The 7,382-nt window shown below is 38.8% G+C and overlaps 1 protein-coding gene across 3 annotated transcripts in view; it reads left to right on the plus strand.

The window, feature by feature from the left end:
• Positions 1 to 7,382, plus strand: part of Grm7 (glutamate metabotropic receptor 7) — an 839,293-nt gene that overhangs the window by 144,793 nt on the left and 687,118 nt on the right. The window lies entirely within an intron of this gene.

Below are 7,382 nucleotides of genomic sequence, written 5' to 3' on the forward strand. Positions count from 1 at the left end.
CCCCCCGTCTAAAACCCAGAACTCAGCCCGGAGCACAGTGAGGGCATAGCCGGCAGGACCCCACAGCATCTGCAGCACCGTTCCTTTGTGTTGGTGACACGCTGTTTCCTGGCGCGCTGCAGTCTCTAGCAGCGGGGCTGGCCGCCAGTCAAACAGCCTGAATCTCCAGGCGCATGGTTCACTCGCAGTTGAGCCCCAATAACCGATCCTCGGGCTATGGAAATCCTTCCTCTCGGTTTCGGTGCACCCCAATTTTGCTGGACATTCCAAACAAGATAGCTTTTGGCTGTTCTAACTCGTTATTCACCTGCGCAGTGATGCGGTACACGGGGGTGATGCACTCTATTCACCGCTATCTTTGTCCTCCTTACGATTTTTTAAACACTTTTTTTTTAAAGACCAATTTTAGGTTCACACCAAAATTGAGAGGAAAGTGTAGAGAGGTCCCATATGTTCCTTGGTCCCATGGACATGCACAACAGTCCCTATTATCAATAGCTTGCACCAGAGTGGTATATTTATTGTAAAGGATGGACCAACATTGATATATCATTATTGCTTGAGGATTCGCCCTTGGTGTTGTGCATTCTATGGGAATAGACAAAGGTATGATGACACATAGCCACCATTGTAGATAACATCATATAGTTTCATTGTCTTAACAATCCTGTGTGCTCTACCTGTTCATCTCTCCTTCTCCCTAAGCCTTGACAACCAGTGGCCTTTTATTGTTTCCATGGTTTGACATTCTTCACAATGTCATGTAATTGGAATCATATAGCAGACAGCTTTTTCAGATTGACTTCTTTCACTTAGTAACAAGCAATTTTGTCCCAACTTTTTAAATATATGATTCTATAGTGAACTGTAACTTACAAGAGTGAGCTATAACACAGCAACGAAAATGTTTATTTGGCCAAGGAATATGGTCAGTGAAGTGTATCTTGTGGAGATTGTCTGTTGTGCATCAGAATTTCGAAAGACATGCAGGATATCATCACTACTCACTATGTGCCCATGACTAACAGCTCAGCATCAGAATGCAGATCCCAGACCAATACCAGACTCATTGAATGGGAAGCTGCATTTTAACAGGATCTGCAGTGATTCATATGCATGTGAAAGTTTCAGAAGCACTGCATTGCAAGATGATTTATTCAATTAAATTGTTTCTTTATGATGCTCTGGTGATCACTATAAAATAGAAACATAGATATATCTCTAAATATAAAATAGATATATTTTAAAATAAAATATAAAATGTAGTGAACTGCATAAATTTAAATATATGTAAATAAATATGTAAAATAATATATATGTAAATGTATGTAAACTACATAAATCTGAAGAGTGACTCCTAACCAGGATGTTCAATCATGTGTGTCATGGGAAAGTCTACTGTTCAGAGCAGTGTTTCTCAGATTGTTTATCAGATGCTGAACTTCATTGTTCAAATGCAGATAGGTTCCTGGAGCTCAATCCATATTTACTGACATCATCATTTCTTAGAGTCCAGGAGTCTGGATTTCACATAAGATAACTATGCAATTGCTATACCTAACAAAATTTAAGAACTGCAGCTTAAAATAATATAATTGTGAGATCTATTGCATAAAGACTTCTTAGTATAGATGTAATACTATAAATATGACCTCAATGAACTTGTATGTAAATTTCTAACTTTTTAATTTAATTTAATTTTTTGGTGGTACTGTGGATTGAACTCAAAATCATTTGAGCTACGTCCCCACCCAATCCCCCATTTTTGAAACAGGGTCTTGGTAAATTACCCAGGCTGGCCTTGAACTTGTGATCTTTAGCCTCAGCTTCCTGATTCACTTGGGTTACAGGCCTGTAGTGGTGCTCCCACCTAACTTCTAACTTTTTCCAAATTTATTCCTGCTTCATTAATGCATGTGTTTATTTGTATAATCTCTTCCGAGTGCTGATATGTGTAAGCGTCTGCTTAAGTACCTGGCAATTCATGATAAAATAAGTTACTCTCACTTGTCTAAGACCTTTCATTTTGGTTGACAGAATGTAGATTATAATTGATACAGTTGATGTAGCTTGATGATGTCAATTTACATAATATAAAATAGTTTCTGAGAGCCAAGAGGAAAGTATCCCTAGGGAGACCAGATCTCTTAAATGAGATAGGAAGCAATTAGATCACATCATCTTAATAAACTCTGCCAGATTGTTTTTCAGGACACTTTAAAAAAATGATCTGTCAATAGTTTTGTCATTATTTTTTAAGCAATTAAAATGTTTTCTCTTGGGGCTGGGGATGTGGCTCAAGCGGTAGCGCGCTCACCTGGCATGCGTGTGGCCTGGGTTCGATCCTCAGCACCACATACAAACAAAGATGTTGTGTCTGCTGAGAACTAAAAAATAAATATTAAAAAATTTCTCTCTCTCTCTCTCTCTCTCTCTCTCTCTCTCACTCTCTCTTTAAAAATAAAAATAAAATGTTTTCTCTCTCTTCTTGAATAAATAAATGGCCTGTAGGTTATTTAATCCTCTTTCCCTTGAATATTTCTTGTGGATTCCAAGTAACATAGATACATGCCTACATTGTCCAAATGGCTCATTAATATTTTTCTATCAAATGCATTTTATTATATTATACACTTTCATCTTAATACAACAGAAATCATTGATTTAAATGAATCTCCCCCACTCCTGGATGGAGATATATACTACTTGGTTGTTATGGTTATAGATATACAGTGACCTCAAAAGCTCATGTGTAAGACAATGCAAGAATGTTTAGAGGTGAAATGATTGGGTTATGAGCACCTTAACCTAATTCGTGAATTAATCCCCTGGTAGGGATTAACTGGGTGGTGACTCTAGGTAGCTAGGGTGTGGATGGAGATGGTGGATCAGAGGAGGTGTACTTTTGGAGTATATATTTTGTCTCTGGTGAGCAAAGCTCTCTCTCTCTCTCTCTCTCTCTCTCTCTCTCTCTCTCTCTCTCTCTGCTTTTTGGTGTTATGTCTTGAGCTGTTTTCCTCTACCACACCCTACCATCATGATATTTAGCTTTACCTTGAGTCCCTAGGAATGGAGCTGGCTGTCTATAGACTGAGACCTCTGAAACCCCAAATAAACTATTTTTCCTCTAATTGTTCTTATTGGTCTTTTGGTCACAGCAATGAAAAAGCTGACTGAAACATTGCTCATGATTAGTCACTTAGTAAGAAGAAGATTGAGTGAATGAAAGTTTAGTCTTCTGGACTTTGAATGGGGAAAGTTCTTTTCTCACCTAGAAGTGTCACTTCTGGGCAGTTGCTAAAGAATGGAAAAGTAGAACATCTGCTTATTTGGTACAGGTCTCACTTGCCAGGGAGAAAACCTTTCTAATAAATGAAATAATTGAATTTATCCAGGATCCCTTGGCTTAAAGGATTTTTAAAACAAAGCATGTTTTAGTCAGATGGTTTCCTTGTTTCCTTCTTCATGTGGTTGGTTAATATTTGTTGAATGTCTACAACTTACCACTTATTTCTATAGCACTTAGCATGGCTTGGTACTTGGTGTTACAGTATAGCCTGATGAATTAGTATATTAAGGGCTTTTTTCCTCACACACACATAAAAAAAATCATACACCGTACTCATTTCATAGAAACCAAATACATTAATATCAAAGAAAACTGCAAAACTGACATGTAAAATAGGTATGGAAATATCATTGATCACTGGTCCCAACTTTGAGAACTTCTGGAACTTCTGTCTTCCTACTTCTGCTGTAGCAGAATTGATTGACTCACTGGATAGAGGCAGGACCCTGTGAATAAGCCCACACAATTTTTAGGTGCCCAAGAAAATATTTTACTTTCTTCTAAAATCACAGGGGGAAAAACCCTGAACTTTAAAGTTGAAGAATGTGTTTGAATATGTAATATGAACACATTCACCTTTATATCTATGAAGGTGTGAATATACTGCAAATACATTTTGGAAAATGTACATTTTGCTTTTGGTTTGTTTGGTTGTTTTTTGCAGGGCTGGAGATCAAACCCAGTATCTCAGGCATGCTAGGGAAGCACTCTACCATTGAGCCACATCCCCAGCCCAATGCTTAATTTTTTTTTTTTTAACAGAGGAAGTGGCCCATGAAAGCAAAAGTGCCTTGTACCCATGTAGGTCCCAGTGCAGCTATGGTAGCAGAAACAGGGGCCCAAGTTAGTGTCTTGGGGCCTCCTCTTCTTTTATTAATTAATAGGCTTCCTTCTGAAGCATTGCATATCAGTTTCCTAAGGATGCTCTCACCAAGCACTACAAACGGGGGCCATAAAATAATAGAAGTTTATTCTCTTACAGCTCTAGGGGTTAGAAGTCCAAAATGAAGGAATTAAAAGTATTGCCTCCTAGCAAGAGAGAATCAGATTCTGGCCAGAGATCCTTGGTGTTCCTTTAGCTATGTCACTTACTCTCTGACTCTGTCATGACATGGCCTTTTTCCTGTGTGTCTTTATCCAAACTTCCCTCTTCTTATAAGGACCAGACATATCATATTAGGGCACCATCCAATCAAGACCTTATCTCAACTTGATTGCCTCCATAAATATCCTAATTCTCCAACAAATTCCCAGTAACAGTTCTTTGAGATTAGATTTTGACTTATTATTATTATTTTGGAGGCGACACAATACAACCACAGCAGAGTGTTAGCATGGGGCCATCAGAAGGGGACTGAAGTATACTGTGGCCTGGATAGCATCATTCCTGGGGACAAATACCAAGTGGTGCTAATAGACGTTTCCCAAGGAGTTGATGGTTCTGGGTCCCAAACTCTTTGCAGACAGGCTGTGGGACCTTCCTGCAATAAACACACAAATAGGGATAGCAAGTTCACTGTATTATGGTACAACTTTTCAAGTGACTCTGGAATTTATCCCTTCCTGTCTTTTCACTTCTGGAAAATTATTACCTGCTCCTCATTTCATTCAGGGGTGGTCTCTCCTCAAATCCTTCTTTTGTCTTATTTAACACAGACTTGTTTAACTCAAAGCCTGGATCTTTAGTAATGGGAAAACTAGCATCCTCTTATCTAGGTCAGAGAAGTCTTAATGCTTAAACCTTCCCCAGGAGGGAGGGGTGATAAATTCTATCCTGCTGAGCAGCAAAGGAAGTCATACCAAACCAAAGCAAATCAACCAACCAAATCTAACACAATCTCTGTTTCCAGAGTAGAGCAGACTGATCATTTATACCCTAACCTCAGCCTCATGATACAGAGGGGAGAAAACTTAATTTTTTCCAAAATTAAAGATGATGAATATAAAAGGAAATGATGTTTGAACTGGAAATTTCAAGGGCACATAAGTGATTGCTGGGCACAAGGAGTTTTCTATTGGGGCAGGGCATTCCAGGCAAAGAACAGAGATGCAGAGAGATGTTCACAAAATCATAGTCTGGTGTGGCTATGAATATAGTGTGTGGAACTATAAGATAAGGTTGAGCATAGAAAAATCTGTCTGTTAGAGATAAGTTTCCTCAACTTTAGAAGAGGGGTTATTTAAAAACCATTCCCTAGAACTACCTCTGCCCCAGGAAACTCACTGCATTAAAATGACACTGATTGCAGATGTTTCTGGGGAGACTATTAATTTTATATGGCTGCTGTAACAAATTACCACAACCTTAGGAGATTAAAACATAAGTTTATTGCCCAATGTTTTTGGATGTCAGAAGTTGAGGTGGATGTCATTGAGCTCAGTTTTTCTAACTTTTAGAAGCTTCCCTCATCCCTTGGCTCATGGCCCTGCCCACTTTCATACCCAGTCATGGTGGCTCAGTCTTTCTCACATTCCGTTACCTAACACTCTCTCCTGCTTCCCTTTTTCACTTAAAGAGAACTTCTGATTATTTTAAGCCTGCCTGGATCATCCAGGATATCTCAAGGTGACCTCATTAGCAATCTTAATTCCACCTATAAACTTAATTCACCCTTGCCAAGTAATGGACATATTCATAGGTTCCAGGAATTAGGGTGCAGACATCACTGGAGAAAAGTGTTGTTCTTCTTACCACAAGAGGGTAAAATAGAGACTTAAGGTCCACATGTCTCTGCCATGTGGAAAGTTAAGGAATCGTTCATTCTAGGATTGAATAGATGGCATAGGTGGATAACTATAGATGTTGTCTGTTTATATAGAGGGGACAGATATTTAGGTATATCTTCAGTGCATGACATTCCAACCTCCCCACGTCCCTTGCCACTTATCTCTGTAAAGGTTGGGACACCAACTCCCAGAGTCATGCAACATGAACACACATAGATGTTTCACAGCAGAATTGTTGGTCACTTCTCTGCCCTGTCTTTTCCACTCTGTGTCTTCTCTGGTATTTTCTCTTGATGAACTTCCTATATTTTGCTCTACATGCATTTTATTTGAACATTAGTCTCCTGCTTTCTTTTAGAACCCTCATTATCAAAGCATCTTGTTAGAGGGGTTTAGCTAGTGACCATAATTCCATGAGTCAGAGAATGACATTTGTACCATCATTTACATTTAAAAGGCAAATTCCACTGTACCCAGAGACCTACCATTTAGTTAACAACTAGTAGGAGTCTGCAGTATCAGAAGTAATGCACTGATATATTTATATCCTTTTTTATCTCATGACACCTTCCTTGAAACAAAGCCTTACATGGTTAAGAGAATGTAGCTAGGTGACTATTTGTGACTGTTTATCATCTCCATACACCCCCTGACAATGACTAAATTGTAGCTTCTCAAAGCTGATCACATATTTCATATCCTAATCAAAAGGGGGAGGAAGAAGAAAGCACAGATTTTGGCAGTGTCCTGTCAGTCATATCAGAGAGCATGATGGAATCTGACATAACCCAGTGATTTGGAGACCATGACTCATGTAGCCTCACTTTCTGAGAAACACTGTTGGCAGCAGCTAAATTTGCTAACTATCAGTGCCAGCTACAAGTTGCTTGGTGTATTGTGGCCAGGAGTGATATTGAAAATTTGGTCCTTGTCCCCAGTGCTAAGCCAGTAGTGAGGGCAAAGTTTAGGGAAAAAGTATTGTTTTGGTAGAGAAGGAGAAAGACAATGGATTCACATCATATAAGCTGCTATTCTAATTGTTAGGGGGAACAGAGAGCTTTAAAAAGGGGGCTACAAAGACTCTTTTCCAACCATCATTATCAGTAGATCTAATTAAAGTGTAATTTGTATCTGAAAGAGCTGTTTTTCCAGTTTCCAGGTCCAGAGCATCTTTACTCTTGTGGACAGTGAGTATAAGGGAAGATAACTCAGCTTAGGACAAGAAGAATATTAATCTTGCTTCCCTTGCAATTAGGGAAAGGAAAAGGGAGGAGGAAAAAAGATCAAAAAAAAAAAAAAAAAAAAT

Source organism: Marmota marmota, unplaced genomic scaffold, assembly GCF_001458135.2.
Source record: "Marmota marmota marmota unplaced genomic scaffold, marMar, whole genome shotgun sequence".
In the NCBI taxonomy this organism is placed as follows: Eukaryota; Metazoa; Chordata; class Mammalia; order Rodentia; family Sciuridae; genus Marmota; species Marmota marmota.